Here is a 26,310-nt window from a genome sequence, read left to right on the forward strand (position 1 = left end):
CTTCATTTACGTTTTCTATCATCATCTTCGATCGAGTTATTATGACATCAACATCATCTTCATCATGTATCGCTCATCACTGTATAGTCCTCATTGTCTTTGTGATTTTTATCATACCCATCATCATTACCATTACAACATCATCATTATCTTCTCATACATCATCATCATCGTTGACAGTAGCATCAACAGGAACATATAGTGCAGGTTTTAGGCTGCCACAGGAGTTCGAAAGGAAGAAAAAAAAATAATGCATAGAAACAGTATCATTATTGAGTTGCAGGTTTAATATGGTGATGGTAGAGTGGCGAAAGAGAAAAAAAAATGATGGAAGGTAAACGATTGAAATGGTGATCTTGGGGTTTTCTTGTGGGTTTTGAGTTGGTGTCGTACTCGTAGTTGTAAAAGTCGGACAAAATACGTGTGGTTTGTGGTGACTATTAATTGAACAACGAGTGGTTGTTGATGGTAACTCGATAACGAAAGTGATGGTGATCGAAAGTGGAAGTGGGTTCATTGATCATGAAGTGAGGGAAGTGGAGAGAGAGAAGTAGAGATGGAAGAGAGAGAGATAAGGTGGTATGGTGTTTTGTTGATCATAAACGAAAACAGTTGTAAATGGTTATGGTAGTTCGAAGATAAGGGTAGCAAAACAAATGGGTTTTCGGTTTGTACAAGAAGTAGAAATCTTCAAGTAATAAATGATAAAGTGGTTCGTTGGGTTTTGTATTTGAAGGTGATGATGTTAGTCGGAGTGGCGGTTTGTGTCGTGAAGATTGATGGTTGTCGGGTGATGGAAGTTTGTAGAGAGGATGGTGGTTTGCGGATGGTTGAAGAAAGAAGTTACACTATGGGTGAAGTGATGATCCAGCTTATATTCTCATGTACTCACCTCATATCTATATTTCAATATCAATATATATATTTATAACATGTGATATATGACTAAAGTAAATTAATTATTATAATAATAATAATAGACACAGTGCATGCAAAGATTTCAATAATTAAACAGTTAAGCAGCCGATTAATTTGTACAATTGTGCCGACAGTTTTCCCACACAGTGTTATATCGTGTCCATTGCTAAACAGTTAATGCATAAAAGTGTTCCTAAAAATCCCAAATTTTTAGATTAAGCATATTAAATTATTTCACTCATTACCTGTTTGAAACCTGATCAAAAATGTTCGAAAATTATTTATTTTATGTTCCGATTTATATGTACGGAGTACTAATATTTAAACTTAAAAAGGTAAAAATATTTTTAATAAATCTAAAATCTTCGTAATCACTTTACACTCCAACTTTTATTTTAATCATTCATGAACATGTACTATATTTATATTAAAACTAACAAAACGTCAACCGAGTGTTACTGACGTTACTAATTGAGCTCGAAATCATTTATTCTTAATATATTTTCTTTCTATATATAAACAGTTTTAAGATAGCAAACAAATATATTATATTTTTTTTAAACAATTAGATTTAATATAACTATATATATTTACAAGTAATATTTATTTACTTAATTATATATATATATATATATATATATATCTATATATTTATAAATATAGTTCTCATTACATTGCATATTATTTTACATATTTATTTCCTAAAATTAAATCATATATTATATCAAATAATATTTCAAATTATTATTATATATATACATATTTAAATATATATGTATCTATTTACAAATAGTTGTTCGTGAATCGTCGGAAACAGTCGAAGGTTAATTGAATATATGAATCAGTTCAAAATTTTTGAGACTCAACCTTACAGACTTTGCTTATTGTGTCAAGAATATTAAATCGTATCGAGAGTTTGGTTTAAAATTAGTCGAAATTTTCCAGGTCGTGACAAGTACATACTAAATTCTACACTGAGTTTGAACAGAAACTCCTTCAGCTTTGGTAACTAGTAACTATCAGTTATAAAAACTGGTGGGCGCGAGTAGTAGTATATGGAACCATAGGGCTTGATATTCCCGTCAGAGCTAGAGCACTAGCCTTTTAACGGACGTATGCTATTTGAGAAGCGTACACGTTGGTTTGCGTGTATTATTAAGATGATTATACAAAGGGTATAAATTATATATACATTAAGTTTAGTTACCAGGGTGCTCAATTTCGTAGAGTATTTTGATAAATGTTTCTGGATGAAACAACTGAAATCTTGTGATCCACCTTTATGTACAGATTATGCAAAACATTAAAACTATGAACTCACCAACCTTTGTGTTAACACTTGTTAGCATGTTTATTCTCAGGTTCCCTAGAAGTCTTTCGCTGTTTGCTTATATGTTAGACAAGCTATGTGCATGGAGTCTTACATGGCATATTTTTCAAGGAAACGTTGCATTCACCAAATCATCACCATGTATCTTATTTTGACTGCATTGTCAACGAAAGTACTATTGTAAACTATTATATTACGGTGATTGTCTATATATAGAAATCATCAGATGTCAAAAACCTTTGATTTAAATATTCATTTATGGTGTACCTTTCCAAAAGAATGCAATATTTACAAAATGTATCATATAGAGGTCAAATACCTCGCAATAAAATCGATGAATGACGTGTTCGTCCATATGGATTTGGAGCTATCGTCACATGCGGTGTTTCAAGTGAGTGGGACTATCCTAATGTTTATAAGTATTTAGTAGCAGGTTATGCTACGGTTTCCTTGTCTTAATCACCTGAATTGTTAGTATATGATAAACTATGCTATGTTGACTTGTTGTGGCCACCCTGGATGCCAGCTACGGGTTTAGTAGTCCGGTGGGGGGTTTTGTAGCGGTAACTGGCTTACATTTTGGGTTGTTAAGAGTGGTATAAACTCTGTTTAACTGTAAGCTGGGCAAGAGGTAGGAATGAGCCTTTCTGGTTCATGAGTTGCTATTCGTGTAGTATAGTTGAATGATGCATCCCTTGCATCCGGATACTTTGCGAGGGAGACACTAACAGGGAACTATCGGTACACTCCAGCCTGATCAGTTAGGATTTAAAGGCACGGCCATGCCGCCCGTATTTTTTTTTTTTAGATAATATCTTCCGTTATCTAAATTCGTACCTTTCGTTGACTAACGTACTAATATTTCCATTATTTAATTATAACATCACTCGTTTACTCGAGCGTTTTTAAAATAATTCATTTGGTTAATTCCCGCACCCGACTACAAACTTGAGGGACTAAACTTGCCAAGAGGGCAAAGGGATGACTAGGTCAACTAGTCAACCTTCACCCTCCTCCATTCATTTCATCCTCCCCATTTCATTACTTTCATTTTTATTCTCTCAAACCCTCAAACACAAAATCATCATCTAAATTCGATCTAGGAAGCTTGCAACAAAACAAATTACATATTTGGAATCCTCTCTTCATCCTCTACAATTTGATACCAACTTCATCTTGTTTGGGTAACATTTCTAAAACTCTAGATTTCTCTAAATTCGTTTTTTTGACTTGAAATGGTGTTAGTTAGTGTCTATGGCTCGTGTCTAGCATGAATATATGATTTATTTGCTCGATTTGTTGTTTTGGGTAACTAGTTTGAACATTTGAAATGGGTGTGCTTAATCTTGAGTTTTGGGTGATTAAATGTTGTTAAATTGTTAAAGTTCATGTTTTAATTGTGTTACTAGTATCACTAGCTTCGTTTTGATGTATAGGTTGATTAAGAAAACTTCAAACACATGAATATTGATTTTGTGGGTTTTGGTTAGGGTTTGATAACTCTTAAAATGGACTTTTGATGATTTGAATGCCATGAAATATTGTTGGTAAGTGTTTGGTTGGATTGTATTCTTGATTACCTTCACAACAGCATATCATATGTATAAATTGGATTCTCGAATCATGAAATGCATTTTTTTGCGAACTTGAGACTTTGATTATGAACATTTAACGATCATTTGACTAGGTTTTTGTTGTTGTAAATGATGAGCTCGATTGATGATATGTGGTTAGTTGTTTTCCTCATCAAAATACCTTCCCGATGATATAAGATACATGTTTTGATTGTTTGCGGGTCATAAATTGGGATTGTTTGGGTTTTGGTTCGTGCATTGTGTGTTGTAGCAAAACAGGACCTGCATACTGATCTGGACGCCGTCCAGATTCTTGGACGCCATCCAGTCCTTCAATGCTGGACGCCGTCCAGCAAATCTGGACGCCGTCCAGATGAACTGCCAGATTCTGTTTCGCTTGGTCGTTTACCGTTTAATTCTAACTATGCTACGCATCTCCGATTAACATGAAACTTGGCCAACATGCTCATATATGATTATATAACTTAGAAAAATCATCGGATACCCGACCCGACCCCGTTGACTTTGACTAAGTTTGACTTTTAGTCAAACTTAACCAAATACTTATGCAATCATTCAAATCTTTCTTTTATACTTGATTCTTGCATGAAACTTGACAACGTGACTCACATGCTATATAATCGAGTCGTAACGAGCCATATGACTAATTGAACACATTTCGCCCGACCTTGTGTCGTAACCGGATAATTGATACAACTTACTTGTTTAGGTCAAGGCAAAGCAACTTTCGTGCACACGTTTACTTTGTGAAGTACATTTATACTCGTGCACTCGAGGTGAGATCATAGTCCCACCTTTTCGACAACTTTTATACTTTTAAATCATGGGCTGAGAAACATATACTTTGTTACATCTTGTACTACTTACTTTTATGTTTTGAACGCAAGTTCGATGAAACAAACATTCTACAACGAGTTTAGAACAAAATCCTCAATTCGATTATCATTAGTTACACTTGCCGGGTATAAGCGAGAATTTATGTTGTATGGATCCATATAGGTTTGACAAACCCTCATTCAAACAGTTCGCTACCGTTTACGAATGAAATATATTTTCGAGAAACAATGTATGTTCTAACACTATTGTGATGGGGTTCTATGGAAAGAATGTTAAGCATTGATAATTGGGTGCTCGCGAACCTATTTTTGGAATGCAACTTTTGGATGATCAATTTTATGGAAATACTATATCTTGTGATTCAAAAATAACGTTTATTATTATATCTATGATTTCACCAACGTTTTTCGTTGACAGTTTTCTATATGTTTCTCAGGTTCATACTTGGCTACTTGATACATGCTTCCACACACTTTGATTACTTGCTTGGAGTCAAGCATACATGCATACGCTAGTGATAGCACCTTTGGATTCAAACTTAAAGCATACATACTTACGCTATTTATAGCAACCGTGATTTTAAACTAATTATGTCGCAAGTTATTTCATTTAAATCTTATAACTCTTGTAAACATAGACTGGTTGTCGAACCATTTGGTAAACAAAACTTTGTAAGTCTTGTACGTTTCAAATGAATGCGACATAATTTTGGTCAAACGTGTCTCATATAGGGACTACGACCACGTAACGAGACCTAAGTTAACGGCGCCGTTGTAGTGACCCGAACTTTTCCATGTTTATATATATATTAAATGAAATTGTTATTTACATGATTAAGTGTTTCCAACATGTTAAGTAATCAAACTTGTTAAGACTTGATTAATTGAAATAGGTTTCATATAGACAATTGACCAGCCAACTTGACCGGTGATTCACTAATGTTAAAACTTGTAAAAACTATATGATGACATATATATGGATATATATATAGTTAACATGATATTATGATAAGTAAACATATCATTAAGTATATTAACAATGAACTACATATGTAAAAGCAAGACTACTAACTTAATGATTTTGAAACGAGACATATATGTAACGATTATCGTTGTAACGACATTTAATGTATATATATCATATTAAGAGATATTTATACATCATATTATCATGATAATATAATAATTTAAAATCTCATTTGATATTATAAACATTGGGTTAACAACATTTAACAAGATCGTTAACCTAAAGGTTTCAAAACAACACTTACATGTAACGACTAACGATGACTTAACGACTCAGTTAAAATGTATATACATGTAGTGTTTTAATATGTATTCATACACTTTTTAAAGACTTCAAGACACTTATCAAAATACTTCTACTTAACAAAAATGCTTACAATTACATCCTCGTTCAGTTTCATCAACAATTCTACTCGTATGCACCCGTATTCGTACTCGTACAATACACAGCTTTTAGATATATGTACTATTGGTATATACACTCCAATGATCAGCTCTTAGCAGCCCATGTGAGTCACCTAACACATGTGGGAACCATCATTTGGCAACTAGCATGAAATATCTCATAAAATTACAAAAATATGAGTAATCATTCATGACTTATTTACATGAAAACAAAATTACATATCCTTTATATCTAATCCATACACCAACGACCAAAAACACCTACAAACACTTTCATTCTTCAAATTTTTTCATTTAATTGATCTCTCTCAAGTTCTATCTTCAAGTTCTAAGTGTTCTTCATAAATTCTACAAGTTCTAGTTTCATAAAATCAAGAATACTTCCAAGTTTGCTAGCTTACTTCCAATCTTGTAGAGTGATCATCCAACCTCAAGAAATCTTTCTTATTTACAGTAAGATATCTTTCTAATACAAGGTAATACTCATATTCAAACTTTGATTCAATTTCTATAACTATAACAATCTTATTTCGAGTGGAAATCTTACTTGAACTTGTTTTCGTGTCATGATTCTGCTTCAAGAACTTTCAAGCCATCCAAGGATCCTTTGAAGCTAGATCTATTTTTCTCATTTTCAGTAGTTTTATCCATAAATATTGAGGTAGTAATGATGTTCATAACATCATTCGATTCATACATATAAAGCTATCTTATTCGAAGGTTTAAACTTGAAATCACTAGAACATAGTTTAGTTAATTCTAAACTTGTTCGCAAACAAAAGTTAATCCTTCTAAATTGACTTTTAAAATCAACTAAACACATGTTCTATATCTATATGATATGCTAACTTAATGATTTAAAACTGGAAAACACGAAAAACACCGTAAAACCGGATATACGCCGTTGTAGTAACACCGCGGGTTGTTTTGGGTTTGATAATTAAAAACTATGATAAACTTTGATTTAAAAGTTGTTCTTCTGGGAAAATTATTTTTCTTATGAACATGAAACTATATCCAAAAATCATGGTTAAACTCAAAGTGGAAGTATGTTTTTCAAAATGGTCATCAAGACGTCGTTCTTTCGACTGAAATGATTACCTCTTACAAAAACGACTTGTAACTTATATTTCTGACTATAAACCTATAATTTTTCTATTTAGTTTCATAAAATAGAGTTCAATATGAAACCATAGCAATTTGATTCACTCAAAACGGATTTAAAATGAAGAAGTTATGGGTAAAACAAGATTGGATAATTTTTCTTGTTGTAGCAACGTGAAAATTGGTAACAAATCTATATTAATCATATCCTAGCTAACTTATATTGTATTATACATGTATTCTAATATATTATGTAATCTTGGGATACCATAGACACGTATGCAAATGTTTTGACATATCATATCGACCCATGTGTATATATTATTTGGAACAACCATAGACACTCTATATGCAGTAATGTGGGAGTTAGCTATACAGGGTTGAGGTTGATTCCAAAAATATATATACTTTGAGTTGTGATCTAGCCTGAGACGTGTATACACTGGGTCGTGGATTGATTCAAGATAATATATATCAATTTTTTTCTGTACATCTAACGTTGGACAACTAGTTGTAGGTTACTAACGAGGACAGCTGACTTAATAAACTTAAAACATCAAAATGTATTAAAAGTGTTGTAAATATATTTTGAATATACTTTGATATATATGTACATATTTGTTATAGGTTCGTGAATCGACCAGTGGCCAAGTCTTACTTCCCGATGAAGTAAAAATCTGTGAAAGTGAGTTATAGTCCCACTTTTAAAATCTAATATTTTTGGGATGAGAATACATGCAGGTTTTATAAATGATTTACAAAATAGACACAAGTACGTGAAACTACATTCTATGGTTGAATTATCGAAATCGAATATGCCCCTTTTTATTAAGTCTGGTAATCTAAGAATTAGGGAACAGACACCCTGATTGACGCGAATCCTAAAGATAGATCTATTGGGCCTAACAAACCCCATCCAAAGTACCAGATGCTTTAGTACTTCGAAATTTATATCATATCCGAAGGGTGTCCGGGAATGATGGGTATATTCTTATATATGCATCTTGTTAATGTCGGTTACCAGGTGTTCACCATATGAATGATTTTTATCTCTATGTATGGGATGTATATTGAAATATGAAATCTTGTGGTCTATTGTTACGATTTGATATATATAGGTTAAACCTATAACTCACCAACATTTTTGTTGACGTTTAAAGCATGTTTATTCTCAGGTGAATATTAAGAGCTTCCGCTGTTGCATACTAAAATAAGGACAAGATTTGGATTCCATGTTTGTATGATATTATGTAAAAACTGCATTCAAGAAACATATGTCGATGTAATATATTTCTATTGTAAACCATTATGTAATGGTCGTGTGTAAACAGTATATTTTAGATTATCATTATTTGATAATCTATGTAATACTTTTGAAACCTTTATTGATAAAATAAAGGTTATGGTTGTTTTAAAAATGAATGCAGTCTTTGAAAAACGTCTCATATAGAGGTCAAAACCTCGCAACGAAATCAATTAATATGGAACGTTTATAATCAATATGAACGGGACATTTCAGTTGGTATCCGAGCGTTGGTCTTAGAGAATCAGAATTTTGCATTAGTGTGTCTTATCGAGTTTGTTAGGATGCATTAGTGAGTCTGGACTTCGACCGTGTTTACTTGAAAAATGATTGCTTAACAAATTTTGTTGGAAACTATATATTTTTAACATGTGAATATTATGTGATATATTAATCTCTTAACGCGTTTGATATTATGTGATAGATGTCTACCTCTAGACCAAGTCCCATTGACTCACCTAATAATAATGAATAGTCAAATGTAAATTGAAATAATTCGTGGACTGATTCACAAGTTCCCGAAGAGGAACCGGAAGAAGAGTCGGAACCAGAAGAAGAATCGGAACCGGAAGAAGAAATAGAACCAGTGGGGGAAATAATAAAACGGTTAAGTAGAAGAAAATCCTCAACCAACCGACCAAAGTTAATTATGGTCAATGGTGTTTCCGCCAAGGAAGCAAAGTATTGGGAGGATTACCAATTCTCCGATGAATCGGATCCCGACAAGGATTCCGATGATGTTATAGAAATGACCCCAATACAATTTAATAATGCAAAAGAGAATAATAAGGGAAAGGGCATAAAAATAGAGAAATTTGATTCCAAACCCGATGAACTTTATATGTATCGTCAACACCCGTATTTCTTAAGTTGTGACAATAACCCGGGAACCTCTAAACCACCAGGTTTTTCTAAACCAATGTGGAAAACGACGGCTCGTATTAGGGGAATATCATATATCCCTAGAAACTTGGCAAAACGAACCAAAACCGAAGAAGAAGAAATGAGCGAGTCGGAATAAGATAGTTGTATTCGTGTGGTGTAATATATGTAATATAGTGTGCTTATGCTTTATGATATATGTAAAAATTGCTTGTATTAATAAGTATTTTTTTTATGAATCTAACTCTTGTCTATTTTACAGTATAAAAACACAAAATAGATATATATTTTAAGAGACCTACCCGGAGACATGATTGATGAAATCGTGTCTAGAGTCGGTCAGAATTCCTCGGCACAACTATTTAAGGCGAGATCAGTTTGTAAGACATTCGAAGAACGTTCCAAGAATGCCTTGGTTTATAAAAGGCTTTCGTTCGAAAGATGGGGGATATCACATTGGGAAATCCATAAGTTACGATGTGTTTACTTTGACGCATATATTGCGGAGAACCCAAATGCTATTTTACGCAACGGGTTAAGAAATTATTTTGACTCAATATATCTGAATATAGGACTTCGTGATTTAGAAAAAGCGGCTAACATGCAACATAAAGAAGCATGTTATGCTTACGGGTTAGTAATGTTCGCTTCTCACCAAAGTGAGAACAAGAACATCGGGCTACAACTATTAAACAAAACGTTCCCACAAGTGACGGACTCAGTAGTTGGGGTGAGAAACAAGGTTTTTAGATTGTTACGGGACTGTTGGACATTACGTAACCCTCGTCCCTTTGACGACGTTACAACACGCTGTCTTATCAACGGCCATAACGGTTATGTTCCACAAGACCAAGGATGGGAAGTAGTCCTAGTAAAACCAGAATGCATGACTTGTTTCTGGACGTATGAATTACGTGTCTTTATTGCCTTTGCTGAACGAATTGTGTACTAGCTAGAATTATCTTCACAACTATCTTGTATCAAAGTTATTGTGTGCTATATTTCATGTTATATGTAAAATAAGCGGTATTGTAAGTTTGTAAAATATTGTGAAAAAGTTTGAACGCGAAATATTATTATAATCAGTTTTTCATATAGAATTTTAGTAGTTGAATTGTATATTAGCTACTAAGTATGAACTTAACGGGTGGGTACTACCCGAATTTAAACTTATAAAACGCTAATATGAAGAAAAAGCTTTTATAAATGAGTTCATATTATGCTACGAGATACTATTGACTACTCTTAATATTCTGTATGATTAACTTGTTTCATTTGACTATTTGAAGGAAATGGCACCGACTACTCGACAAACCATGAATATGAGCGAAGAGGAATTTCGTACCTTTCTTGCTGCAAACATAGCCGCAGTACAGGCTGCGCTACATACCAACAATAACCTTGGATCTAGCAGTACAGGAAATCGTGTAGGATGCACCTACAAAGAATTCACTGCCTGCAAACCTTTGGAATTTGATGGAACCGAAGGACCGATCGGATTGAAATGGTGGACCGAGAAGGTCGAATCGGTGTTTGCCATAAGTAAGTGTACTAAAGAGGACAAAGTGAAGTACGCTACGCATACCTTCACAGGTTCTGCGTTAACATGGTGGAATACCTATCTAAAGCAAGTGGGACAAGATGATGCTTACGCACTACCGTGGTCAGCATTCAAGCACTTGATGAACGAGAAGTACCGTCCCAGAACCGAGGTCAATAAGCTCAAGACAGAACTTAGAGGGTTACGAACCCAAGGATTTGATATTACCACGTACGAAAGACGATTCACAGAATTATGCCTATTGTGTCCGGGAGCGTTCGAAGATGAGGAAGAGAAGATCGACGCGTTTGTGAAAGGATTACCGGAAAGAATCCAAGAAGATATAAGTTCACACGAGCCCGCCTCCATACAACAGGCATGTAGAATGGCTCACAAACTAGTGAACCAGATTGAAGAAAGAATTAAAGAACAGACTGCTGAAGAGGCCAATGTGAAGCAAGTCAAAAGAAAGTGGGAGGAAAACGGTGATAAGAATCACCAATACAACAACAACAGCAATTACAACAATAATCGCAACAACTATCCCAACAATCGCAACATCAATCGCAACTACAACAAACGGCCCAACAACAACAACAACAACAACAACAACAACAACAACAATAATCATCCCAACAACAATAATAACTGCAACAACAACAACAATCAGAAGCAGCTATGCCAAAGGTGTGAAAAGTATCACTCGGGGTTCTGCGCCAAATTTTGCAACAAGTGTAAAAGAAATGGTCATAGCGCGGCGAAGTGTGAGGTCTACGGACCAGGGGTTAACAGAACGAAAGGAACAAATGGTGTCGGAATGAGTAATGGCGGAGCAAGTAGTGTCGGAGCAAGTTATTCCAATGTAGTTTGTTATAAATGTGGAAAATCGGGCCACATTATTAGAAATTGCCCGAACCAGGAGAACACGAATGGACAAGGCCGAGGAAGAGTTTTCAATATTAATGCGGTAGAGGCACATGAAGACCCGGAGCTTGTTACGGGTACGTTTCTTATTGACAATAAATCTGCTTACGTTTTATTTGATTCGGGTGCGGATAGAAGCTATATGAGTAGAGATTTTTGTGCTAAATTAAGTTGTCCATTGATGCCTTTGGATAGTAAATTTTTACTCGAATTAGCAAATGGTAAATTAATTTCAGCAGATAATATATGTCGGAATCGAGAAATTAAACTGGTTAGCGAAACATTTAAGATTGACTTGATACCAGTAGAGTTAGGGAGTTTTGATATGATAATCGGTATGGACTGGTTGAAAGAAGTGAAAGCAGAGATCGTTTGTTACAAAAATGCAATTTGCATTATACGAGAAAAAGGAAAACCCTTAATGGTGTACGGAGAAAAGGGCAACACGAAGCTACATCTTATTAGTAATTTGAAGGCACAAAAACTAATAAGAAAAGGTTGCTATGCTATTCTAGCACACGTCGAGAAACTGAAGAAAAGAGCATCAATGATGTTCCCGTCGCAAAAGAATTTCCCGATGTATTTCCGAAAGAATTAACGGGATTACCCCCACATCGATCCGTTGAATTTCAAATAGATCTTGTACCAGGAGTTGCACCAATAGCTAGTGCTCCTTACAGACTCGCACCCAGTGAGATGAAAGAACTGCAAAGCCAATTACAAGAACTTTTAGAGCGTGGTTTCATTCGACCAAGCACATCACCGTGGGGAGCTCCTGTTTTGTTTGTCAAGAAGAAAGATGGTACATTCAGGTTGTGTATCGACTACCGAGAGTTGAACAAACTTACCATCAAGAACCGCTACCCACTACCGAGAATCGACGACTTATTTGATCAACTACAAGGCTCGTCTGTTTATTCAAAGATTGACTTACGTTTCGGGTATCATCAAATGCGGGTGAAAGAAGATGATATTCCAAAGACTGCTTTCAGAACACGTTACGGTCATTACGAGTTTATGGTCATGCCGTTTGGTTTAACTAATGCACCAGCTGTGTTCATGGACCTTATGAACCGAGTGTGTGGACCATACCTTGACAAGTTTGTCATTGTTTTCATTGATGACATACTTATTTACTCAAAGAATGACCAAGAACACGGTGAACATTTGAGAAAGGTGTTAGAAGTATTGAGGAAGGAAGAATTGTACGCTAAGTTTTCAAAGTGTGCATTTTGGTTGGAAGAAGTTCAATTCATCGGTCACATAGTGAACAAAGAAGGTATTAAGGTGGATCCGGCAAAGATAGAAACTGTTGAAAAGTGGAAAACCCCGAAAACTCCGAAACACATACGCCAGTTTTTAGGACTAGTTGGTTACTACAGAAGGTTCATCCAAGACTTTTCCAGAATAGCAAAACCCTTGACTGCATTAACACATAAAGGGAAGAAATTTGAATGGAAAGATGAACAAGAGAAAGCGTTTCAGTTATTGAAGAAAAAGCTAACTACGACACCTATATTGTCATTGCTTGAAGGGAATGATGATTTTGTGATTTATTGTGACGCATCAAAGCAAGGTCTTGGTTGTGTATTAATGCAACGAACGAAGGTGATTGCTTACACGTCTAGACAATTGAAGATTCACGAACAAAATTATACGACGCATGATTTGGAATTAGGCGCGGTTGTTTTTGCATTAAAGACTTGGAGGCACTACTTATATGGGGTCAAAAGTATTATATATACCGACCACAAAAGTCTTCAACACATATTTAATCAGAAACAACTGAATATGAGGCAGCGTAGGTGGATTGAATTGTTGAATGATTACGACTTTGAGATTCGTTACTACCCGGGGAAGGCAAATGTGGTAGCCGACACCTTGAGCAGGAAGGACAGAGAACCCATTCGAGTAAAATCTATGAATATAATGATTCACAATAACCTTACTACTCAAATAAAGGAGGCGCAACAAGGAGTTTTAAAAGAGGGAAATTTAAAGGATGAAATACCCAAAGGATCGGAGAAGCATCTTAATATTCGGGAAGACGGAACACAGTATAGGGCTGAAAGGATTTGGGTACCAAAATTTGGAGATATGAGAGAAATGGTACTTAGAGAAGCTCATAAAACCAGATACTCAATACATCCTGGATAGGGGAAGATGTACAAGGATCTCAAGAAACATTTTTGGTGGCCGGGTATGAAAGCCGATGTTGCTAAATACGTAGGAGAATGTTTGACGTGTTCTAAGGTCAAAGCTGAGCATCAGAAACCATCAGGTCTACTTCAACAACCCGAAATCCCGGAATGGAAATGGGAAAACATTACCATGGATTTCATCACTAAATTGCCAAGGACTGCAAGTGGTTTTGATACTATTTGGGTAATAATTGATCGTCTCACCAAATCAGCACACTTCCTGCCAATAAGAGAAGATGATAAGATGGAGAAGTTAGCACGACTGTATTTGAAGGAAGTCGTCTCCAGACATGGAATACCAATCTCTATTATCTCTGATAGGGATGGCAGATTTATTTCAAGATTCTGGCAAACATTACAGCAAGCATTAGGAACTCGTCTAGACATGAGTACTGCCTATCATCCACAAACTGATGGGTAGAGTAAAAGGACGATACAAACGCTTGAAGACATGCTACGAGCATGTGTTATTGATTTCGGAAACAGTTAGGATCGACATCTACCGTTAGCAGAATTTTCCTACAACAACAGCTACCATTCAAGCATTGAGATGGCGTCGTTTGAAGCACTTTATGGTAGAAAGTGCAGGTCTCCGATTTGTTAGAGTGAAGTGGGGGATAGACAGATTACGGGTCCGGAGATAATACAAGAAACTACCGAGAAGATCATCCAAATTCAACAACGGTTGAAAACCGCCCAAAGTCGACAGAAGAGCTACGCTGACATTAAAAGAAAAGATATAGAATTTAAAATTGGAGAGATGGTCATGCTTAAAGCTGCACCTTGGAAAGGTGTTGTTCGATTTGGTAAACGAGGGAAATTAAATCCAAGGTATATCGGACCATTCAAGATTATTGATCGTGTCGGACCAGTAGCTTACCGACTTGAGTTACCTCAACAACTTGCGAATGTACATAACACTTTCCACGTCTCGAATTTGAAGAAATGTTTTGCTAAAGAAGATCTCACTATTCCGTTGGACGAAATCCAAATCAATGAAAAACTTCAATTCATTGAAGAACCCGTCGAAATAATGGATCGTGAGGTTAAGAGACTTAAACAAAACAAGATACCGATTGTTAAGGTTCGATGGAATGCTCGTAGAGGACCCGAGTTCACCTGGAAGCGTGAAGATCAGATGAAGAAGAAATACCCGCATTTATTTCCAGAAGATACGTCAACACCTCCAACTGCTTAAAATTTCGGGACGAAATTTATTTAACGGGTAGGTACTGTAGTGACCCGAACTTTTCCATGTTTATATATATATTAAATGAAATTGTTATTTACATGATTAAGTGTTTCCAATATGTTAAACAATCAAACTTGTTAAGACTTGATTAATTGAAATAGGTTTCATATAGACAATTGACCACCCAAGTTGACCGGTGATTCACGAACGTTAAAACTTGTAAAAACTATATGATGACATATATATGGATATATATATATAGTTAACATGATATTATTATAAGTAAACATATCATTAAGTATATTAACAATGAACTACATATGTAAAAGCAAGACTACTAACTTAATGATTTTGAAACGAGACATATATGTAACGATTATCGTTGTAACGACATTTAATGTATATATATATCATATTAAGAGATATTCATACATCATATTATCATGATAATATAATAATTTAAAATCTCATTTGATATTATAAACATTGGGTTAACAACATTTAACAAGATCGTTAACCTAAAGGTTTTAAAACAACACTTACATGTAACGACTAACGATGACTTAACGACTCAGTTAAAATGTATATACATGTAGTGTTTTAATATGTATTCATACACTTTTGAAAGACTTCAAGACACTTATCAAAGTACTTCTACTTAACAAAAATGCTTACAATTACATCCTCGTTCAGTTTCATCAACAATTCTACTCGTATGCACCTGTATTCGTACTCGTACAATACACAGCTTTTAGATGTATGTACTATTGGTATATACACTCCAATGATCAGCTCTTAGCAGCCCATGTGAGTCACCTAACACATGTGGGAACCATCATTTGGCAACTAGCATGAAATATCTCATAAAATTACAAAAATATGAGTAATCATTCATGACTTATTTACATGAAAACAAAATTACATATCCTTTATATCTAATCCATACACCAATGACCAAAAACACCTAAAAACACTTTAATTCTTCAATTTTATTCATCTAATTGATCTCTCTCAAGTTCTACCTTCAAGTTCTAAGTGTTCTTCATAAATTCTACAAGTTTTAGTTTCATAAAATCAAGAACACTTCCAAGTTTGCTAGCTTACTTCCAATTATGTAGAGTGATCATCCAACCTCAAGAAATCTTTCTTATTTACAGTAAGATATCTTTCTAATACAAGGTAATACTCATATTCAAAATTTGATTCAATTTCTATAACTATAACAATCTTATTTCGAGTGGAAATCTTACTTGAACTTGTTTTCGTGTCATGATTCTGCTTCAAGAACTTTCAAGCCATCCAAGGATCCTTTGAAGCTAGATCCATTTTTCTCATTTCCAGTAGTTTTATCCAGAAAACTTGAGGTAGTAATGATGTTCATAACATCATTCGATTCATACATATAAAGCTATCTTATTCGATGGTTTAAACTTGAAATCACTAGAACATAGTTTAGTTAATTCTAAACTTGTTCGCAAACAAAAGTTAATCCTTCTAACTTGACTTTTAAAATCAACTAAACACATGTTCTATATCTATATGATATGCTAACTTAATGATTTAAAACTGGAAAACACGAAAAACACCGTAAAACCGGATATACGCCGTTGTAGTAACACCGCGGGCTGTTTTGGGTTTGATAATTAAAAACTATGATAAACTTTGATTTAAAAGTTGTTCTTCTGGGAAAATGATTTTTCTTATGAACATGAAACTATATCCAAAAATCATGGTTAAACTCAAAGTGGAAGTACGTTTTTCAAAATGGTCATCAAGACGTCGTTCTTTCGACTGAAATGACTACCTCTTACAAAAAAGACTTGTAACTTATATTTCCGACTATAAACCTATAATTTTTCTATTTAGATTCATAAAATATAGTTCAATATGAAACCATAGCAATTTGATTCACTCAAAACGGATTTAAAATGAAGAAGTTATGGGTAAAACAAGATTGGATAATTTTTCTTGTTGTAGCAACGTGAAAATTGGTAACAAATCTATATTAATCATATCCTAGCTAACTTATATTGTATTATACATGTATTCTAATATATTATATAATCTTGGGATACCATAGACACGTATGCAAATGTTTTGACATATCATATCGACCCATGTGTATATATTATTTGGAACAACCATAGACACTCTATATGCAGTAATGTGAAAGTTAGCTATACAGGGTTGAGGTTGATTCCAAAAATATATATACTTTGAGTTGTGATCTAGCCTGAGACGTGTATATACTGGGTCGTGGATTGATTCAAGATAATATATATCAATTTTTTTCTGTACATCTAACGTTGGACAACTAGTTGTAGGTTACTAACGAGGACAGCTGACTTAATAAACTTAAAACATCAAAATGTATTAAAAGTGTTGTAAATATATTTTGAATATACTTTGATATATATGTACATATTTGTTATAGGTTCGTGAATCGACCAGTGGCCAAGTCTTACTTCCCGACGAAGTAAAAATCTGTGAAAGTGAGTTATAGTCCCACTTTTAAAATCTAATATTTTTGGGATGAGAATACATGCAGGTTTTATAAATGATTTACAAAATAGACACAAGTACGTGAAACTACATTCTATGGTTGAATTATCGAAATCGAATATGCCCCTTTTTATTAAGTCTGGTAATCTAAGAATTAGGGAACAGACACCCTGATTGACGCGAATCCTAAAAATAGATCTATTGGGCCTAACAAACCCCATCCAAAGTACCGGATGCTTTAGTACTTCGAAATTTATATCATATCCGAAGGGTGTCCCGGAATGATGGGGATATTCTTATATATGCATCTTGTTAATGTCGGTTACCAGGTGTTCACCATATGAATGATTTTTATCTCTATGTATGGGATGTATATTGAAATATGAAATCTTGTGGTCTATTGTTACGATTTGATATATATAGGTTAAACCTATAACTCACCAACATTTTTGTTGACGTTTAAAGCATGTTTATTCTCAGGTGAATATTAAGAGCTTCCGCTGTTGCATACTAAAATAAGGACAAGATTTGGAGTCCATGTTTGTATGATATTATGTAAAAACTGCATTCAAGAAACATATGTCGATGTAATATATTTCTATTGTAAACCATTATGTAATGGTCGTGTGTAAACAGTATATTTTAGATTATCATTATTTGATAATCTACGTAATACTTTTGAAACCTTTATTGATAAAATAAAGGTTATGGTTGTTTTAAAAATGAATGCAGTCTTTGAAAAACGTCTCATATAGAGGTCAAAACCTCGCAACGAAATCAATTAATATGGAACGTTTATAATCAATATGAACGGGACATTTCAGCCGTCAATGACGATTTTGTCGGGTCGTTACAGATGGTATCAGAGCGTTGGTTGTAGGGAACTAGGATATGCATTAGTGTGTCTGACAGAGTCGTTAGGACGCATTAGTGAATCTAGACTACAACCGGATAGTTAGCCATTGCATTCCGACATACATTTGCTATAGATAGCACTTACTTGACTACTTGTGCATTATACTTGAATCATTCTTAGGCAACTTCCTAATGGTACCAAGTTTTCATCATGCGAATTTGTAATCTACCGCTTTTCGGTAATACACGTAAACTTAAGATTCATACGCGTAAGGACGACGACGACTTCATTAATCATACTTGTTCGGGAACTCTGTCTCCCAGATTGTTATTCGCCGCCGTTTCAACTTACTATCGGTGTCACACCAGTGTTCCTTACTATCTACCACTTCTTGTTACTACCATCATTACTCTAGGTGAGTATCGTCATCACTTTTTTTTTATCACTACGGTTGCGTACTATTCGTTATCATGATTCGTTACACTTCTCGTACCAGAATACATTATTGTTTGACTTGAATCGCATTGACGTGAACAATCATTTATACATTTCCCTCGGGGAACGCTTCTTTAGAGTTGCACTAATTCTTTCGATTCAATACGAGTCACGTTAGAGACATCGTTACACTTTGTTCATTTTAAAACTTCACGATTATACGAACTTGAATGTATGGAGTGATGTGGGAATGGAGGTATGAGTTAGCGTAATATAACAACACTCGATCAACGTGGTTATATTACGATAAGTCATACCAAAGTTCTAATGACTCGTGATGGTGATTGGACTCGATCAACCTAATCACCACCATGTGCCATGTACATGACTTCATTTTTCTTGTTTGAACATCCGAAAACTCCGAGAATACTGATAACAACCATACCCGGGACACATCTTCGATTATTGTCGAACCATATTTATGCTTCCAAATGAATGGCAAATTCTTTCAACATCAAACGTATGTTACACGTGTATACTATCTCGTTTTCGCACAGTTTTATCAACGAACTACAAACTGTTTGGTATGCTCACATCGAGGCGGAAACTTCTCTCGCATTACACTCGTACTTCCGTTTAAGGAAATCTTTTATCTAAATTCTCAATGGAAAGAGAGACTCTTCACATTATACTAGTATTCACCACGAGGGGGAATATTCCTAACGAACGTTTTCGGAAACCGATAAATCTTTTGCGGCGCGAATTTCTTGAGAAACTTGTTCTAACTAACATTTTCAAGTCCTAACGAACTTGTTCAATATACCTTAAAGAGATGTACCTCGTTTCGAATCGAGATCCTCGTTTCACTTCTAGATTTTGGAGTGCCTTACAAAAAGTCTCGGGACCACGCTTAAACATGAGTACAACACATCAACCACATCCCGAGGACCAAACAAACATACGATTCAAACCTTGGAAACCATAATACGAGTTCGTGTTATCGACTTCAAATTTACTTGAGGAAAAGTACTTGCCTTTAGTCAAATTCTCTTACTACAAAATTTTCTTTCGTGTATTAACGCCGCACCTTTTCGAAACTTTATATGTCCGCAATTATCATTTTACAATTTGTTGAGCCGACGTAGGCAACAATTAAACCACCGGAATCGAACTCATTCATGAAATAACCGTTAAGATCGTTCAAATCCAAGAGAGGCCTAAGACGATCCGTAGTCGCCAAAAGAGCCATGCAAATGTTAGACGTAAACCTCTCGAATTCCAAGTGGGGAAACCGCGTAACGTTAAAAGTCATACCTTGAGAAGGTGCAATCCGTTTCGGGAACGTAGAAAGCTAAATCCGCGATATTTTGATCTTTTTAAAAAAAAATCTTGGGGCGTTTTGGACCCGTTGCTAGCCATTTAGATTTTCCGATTCATTTGAGCTCCGTTCATCCTACATTCTATGCATCAAACTTGAAGAAGTGTCTTGCCGAACAAGAACTTGTTATTCCTTTTGATGAACATACTATCGATGACAAACTTCACTTCCTAGGAGAACCGGTTGAAATTATGGATCGTGAAACCAAACTTTAAAACAACGTAAAATCCCGAATGTCAAGGTTCGTTGAAATGCTCAAGGAAGTGCCTTCACTTATTCGTAGAATTTGCAACGCAAGATCTCGAGGGAGAAACAACGACTACTACTTCCAACTAAATTTCGGGACGAAATTTCTTTTAAGGTGTAGGTAATGTAACATCCCGCATTTTTCCGTTAAATTATTTTAACGCCCGTCTTTTTTTTTAGATAATATCTTCCGTTATCTAAATTCGTACCTTTCGTTGACTAACGTACTAATATTTTCGTTATTTAATTATAGCATCACTCGTTTACTCAAGCGTTTTTAAAATAATTCGTTTGGTTAATTCCCGCACCCGACTACAAACTTGAGGGACTAAACTTGCCAAGAGGGCAAAGGGATGACTAGGTCAACAAGTCAACCTTCACCCTCCTCCATTCATTTCATCCTCCCCATTTCATTACTTCCATTTTTATTCTCTCAAACCCTCAAACACAAAATCATCATCTAAATTCGATCTAGGAAGCTTGCAACAAAACAAATTACATATTTGGAATCCTCTCTTCATCCTCTACAATTTGATACCAACTTCATCTCGTTTGGGTAACATTTCTAAAACTCTAGATTTCTCTAAATTCGTGTTTTTGACTTGAAATGGTGTTAGTTAATGTCTATGGCTCGTGTCTAGCATGAATATATGATTTATTTGCTCGATTTGTTGTTTTGGGTAACTAGTTTGAACATTTGAAATGGGTGTGCTTAATCTTGAGTTTTGGGTGATTAAATGTTGTTAAATTGTTAAAGTTCATGTTTTAATTGTGTTACTAGTATCACTAGCTTCGTTTTGATGTATAGGTTGATTAAGAAAACTTCAAACACATGAATATTGATTTTGTGGGTTTTGGTTAGGGTTTGATAACTCTTAAAATGGACTTTTGATGATTTGAATGCCATGAAATATTGTTGGTAAGTGTTTGGTTGGATTGTATTCTTGATTACCTTCACAACAGCATATCATATGTATAAATTGGATTCTCGAATCATGAAATGCATTTTTTTGCGAACTTGAGACTTTGATTATGAACATTTAACGATCATTTGACTAGGTTTTTGTTGTTGTAAATGATGAGCTCGATTGATGATATGTGGTTAGTTGTTTTCCTTATCAAAATACCTTCCCGATGATATAAGATACATGTTTTGATTGTTTGCGGGTCATAAATTGGGATTGTTTGGGTTTTGGTTCGTGCATTGTGTGTTGCAGCAAAACAGGACCTGCATACTGATCTGGACGCCGTCCAGATTCTTGGACGCCATCCAGTCCTTCAATGCTGGACGCCGTCCAGCAAATCTGGACGCCGTCCAGATGAACTGCCAGATTCTGTTTCGCTTGGTCGTTTACCGTTTAATTCTAACTATGCTACGCACCTCCGATTAACATGAAACTTGGCCAACATGCTCATATATGATTATATAACTTAGAAAAATCATCGGATACCCGACCCGACCCCGTTGACTTTGACTTTGACCAAGTTTGACTTTTTGTCAAACTTAACCAAATACTTATGCAATCGTTCAAATCTTTCTTTTATAATTGATTCTTGCATGAAACTTGACAACGTGACTCACATGCTATATAATCGAGTCGTAACGAGCCATAGGACTAATTGAACACATTTCGCCCGACCTTGTGTCGTAACCGGATAATTGATACAACTTACTTGTTTAGGTCAAGGCTAAGCAACTTTCATGCACACGTTTACTTTGTGAAGTACATTTATACTCGTGCACTCGAGGTGAGATCATAGTCCCACCTTTTCGACAACTTTTATACTTTTAAATCGTGGGCTGAGAAACATATACTTTGTTACATCTTGTACTATTTACTTTTATGTTTTGAACGCAAGTCTGATGAAACAAACATTCTACAGCGAGTTTAGAACAAAATCCTCAATTCGATTATCATTAGTTACACTTGCCGGGTGTAAGCGAGAACTTATGTTGTATGGATCCATATGGGTTTGACAAACCCTCATTCAAACGGTTCGCTACCGTTTACGAATGAAATATATTTTCGAGAAACAGTGTATGTTCTAACACTATTGTGATGGGGTTCTATGGAAGGAATGTTAAGCATTGATAATTGGGTGCTCGCGAACCTATTTTTGGAATGCAACTTTTGGATGATCAATTTTATGGAAATACTAAATCTTGTGATTCAAAAATAACGTTTATTACTACATCTATGATTTCACCAACGTTTTTCGTTGACAGTTTTCTATATGTTTCTCAGGTTCATACTTGGCTACTTGATACATGCTTCCGCACACTTTGATTACTTGCTTGGAGTCAAGCATACATGCATACGCTAGTGATAGCACCTTTGGATTCAAACTTAAAGCATACATACTTACGCTATTTATAGCAACTGTGATTTTAAACTAATTATGTCGCAAGTTATTTCATTTATATCGTATAACTCTTGTAAACTTAAACTGGTTGTCGAACCATTTGGTAAACAAAACTTTGTAAGTCTTGTACGTTTCAAATGAATGCGACATAATTTTGGTCAAACGTGTCTCATATAGGGACTACGACCACGTAACGGGACCTAAGTTAACGGCGCCGTCAATGACGATTTTTTCGGGTCGTTACATAAGCTTTGGTGAGATGATGTGTAGTACAGGTAAAAGATGGCTGATGAGCGAAAAAATTTCCAAGCTCCCCCTACCCCCATAATCTTCAGAGCTCCAACAGAAGGAGAGGATTCGAATAATGATCAACATGAATACATACAGCGAATTGAGAGTCAGTTAAAAGAAGCCCGAGATCGAATAGCTGAGTTAAAAAACATATTGATATTCGTTATCATTGGATACGCGAGGTAATTGATCGACAACTGTTGAGACTATTGAAGATCCATACAAAGGTGGTGACTCGAGAGAAGCTAGAGTTATGCAGAGACATAACCGGGAAGCGTTTTCCCTGTATACGGCTGGAGGGGGAGAATTGATAAGTTCCAGTCGTAATCTAGATTTTTCTAGATGTTCAAAGAAGCCGGTTGAAGAAGCAAAGTTGGAAACAATTACGGCTAGCTAACTTTGACAACTCATATGGAAGTATTCAAATTGGAAACAATGACGGCTAGTAGCCAACTTTGACAACACATGGAAGTAGCAAAGTTGAACACAATGACGGCTAGCCACCATTTTTGCGTTCACACCAATCTGCGTTCACACCTTCCACCTCCTCAAATTTTCCTTATAAATAGGGGTGCAAACCTCCTTTGTAAATCATTCAGAAATTGTGAAAACACAACCTAGTTAGTGTGTGTGAGTTTGAGAGTTTTTTTTATTTGAGTTTTGTAATACTCTTGTAATCTATTCTTGTGAGTAATAGAGTTATTTTCTCTCAAATTTGTGTCTCCCAACGTTTAGGCGAACCTCTCTTATAATCACAACAACTTAAACTCATTATTCGGTCCGCTCATTATACATGGTGCATTCCTTTCTTAACTATAAAACAAACTTTGTGAAGAGAAAAATAGGAGATGTACTATTTATTATATTTATTTTGTTCCTATATTTATAAAATTTATTATAATTAATTATTAATTATTATTATTCATACACACACTGTATATAAATTCACAATTATCACCTCCTTTTTTTTTTCTTTTCAAAGCCAAATGCCTTTTGGTCCAGTTTGTTTATGTTTAGGAGTCGAACGATAAAGAGAACCCCAATTGGAACAAAATTATCTCTCTTATCTATAATAAGAAAACTTTTATGGCATCATTAGGTTATAAAAATTCTTACATGTCAAAATCTCAACCCTTGGATGTGTTTCTTTAATTTAATCATATCCATTTAAATACCAAATCACGTCATTTAAGATTTTAAGCGGCAGTTAAGATTCTAAATTACCCACCTGCCCTTAATAATACGAATAAAAAAAATTCTACCGCTAAATTAGGGAAAACAATGCCTTAAATTAGGGCAGTTTACCCTAAACCGGCATACACACAGTTTCATTATTTCAATGGCTGATTGATTAACTCGTATTGCAATCTAAAAAGAAGACCGGTGCAAACCGAAAAAGTGTCTCCATGAGTGCGAAATCATGCCCTGTTGTCAAGACTGGTATATTTAATTGCTTAAGTTTTGTATCTTTCTATTGAATACGAAGTGAATACTGTTTTGTTGTGAATCGATATTTTAGATGTGCTGATTTGGTTGAATTCATCTACTACTGTGTGAATTTGAGTAAATTACGGTTATGCTATGAATAGATAGATTTTTTTTTTTTTTTTTTTTTTTTTTTTGAAAAGCAAGAGCTATGAATAGATAGATGAATTTGAGATACTGATTTGATTGAATTTCTGTATCATCTTTTGATATCTTATGGCTTATTTTTTTTTGCAAGATGAGGATTCATGTGTATGGTTTTTAGTCGTAATAAGTAGTTGGTGATGTATCTCGATACCGAATAACTGAACTGAATTTTATTTTATTCATCATTGTAAGATGGGAAAAGGAATAATTTTCTTATTAGCAATATCTTTGTATCTGAACTATTGCATATATTCTTCAACAATTAGGTGTTCTGGATTACACTTGATGAAAGTAGTTGTGTTATATTGGATTGATGACATATATTGACAGTTGTGTTGTGCATCACATGTTTTTCTTTATATTTCTTAATTTGAGACATTAAGGAAAGCTAGGCGTATTATGTTGACGCCAATCAGTTTAGCGACCAAGATATTAGCATTAACATATACAATGCGTTAACTTAGGGTATTAAACCCTAAACCGTCACACACACAGTTTCAATATTTCATTTCATCGGTCAAATTCGCAGGCTTTCAATCGACGAAATCGAATGCTATTCATCGAATGATGTTAACAAAATATCGATCAGTCGCATTTATCCGTCAATATTTAAGGTTCAAATTATGAGTTATGATTTGGATTTCAAGAAGTTAATATCGCTTATTGGTTTTGCAAGCATGTATTATCAAATTTGATTTTTATTCTATTTATTATTTGGTACTTATGATTGGGATTCGATTTGGTTTTGTTACAGATCGGATTTGTTAAGTTGTTTTCGTCCTCCGATTGACCGAGACTCAACATAAGGGTATAATCGTTCGATAAGTTGTTATGAAATCCTATCAAGGGATAAAAAGGTTTGATCATTTTAGATTTCTTAAAATAAGAAATCAGAAAATCTATGTATCAGGAACTTGCTAATTTGTTAGGTGTGTAGTCATATACTATTAGTAAATATTTGTTATTAATATTACTTAATTAAGTATTCTAAGTATCTATTTAAATTAATCATGTCTTTATGTTTTATATATATGCTTATTACTATTATTGCAGGTGCTGTAATTTCGTGGATATCACAAAAAGGTTTGATGTTCACAAGTTTTGTATAATGTTATTAGAATTAGTGAATTCTATTCTCATACATATAAGGTTAATGTCATATAAAGTTCGAAAACTCAGGGTTGATGGTTTGATTCATAAATTATGGATTCATAAATTATGTATAATGTTTTTGTAATTGTCACTCTTAATCCTCGGACCTTAAAATGCTGAAGAATCTATAAAAAAGCGGTGTGCATCATTATACATCTCATATGTTATGCTCGAAAGCAGTGTTGCAAAACTCGGATT

The 26,310-nt window shown here is 34.7% G+C and overlaps 1 long non-coding RNA gene across 3 annotated transcripts; it reads left to right on the plus strand.

Moving 5' to 3' along the window:
- The first annotated feature begins 24,473 nt into the window (after nucleotides 1–24,473).
- On the plus strand, nucleotides 24,474–26,043 carry LOC139894116 (uncharacterized). Of its 3 annotated transcripts, XR_011774810.1 has the most exons (4): nucleotides 24,474–24,768; nucleotides 25,490–25,574; nucleotides 25,715–25,889; nucleotides 26,014–26,043. It is a non-coding gene; the product is annotated as an uncharacterized lncRNA (long non-coding RNA). The 3 variants fall into 3 exon arrangements; XR_011774811.1 differs by lacking the exon at nucleotides 26,014–26,043 and having other exon boundaries at nucleotides 25,490–25,626; nucleotides 25,715–26,007; XR_011774809.1 differs by lacking the exon at nucleotides 26,014–26,043 and having other exon boundaries at nucleotides 24,475–24,768; nucleotides 25,715–26,007.
- Nucleotides 26,044–26,310: the final 267 nt, after the last annotated feature.

This window comes from Rutidosis leptorrhynchoides, chromosome 2, assembly GCF_046630445.1.
Source record: "Rutidosis leptorrhynchoides isolate AG116_Rl617_1_P2 chromosome 2, CSIRO_AGI_Rlap_v1, whole genome shotgun sequence".
Lineage (NCBI taxonomy): Eukaryota > Viridiplantae > Streptophyta > Magnoliopsida > Asterales > Asteraceae > Rutidosis > Rutidosis leptorrhynchoides.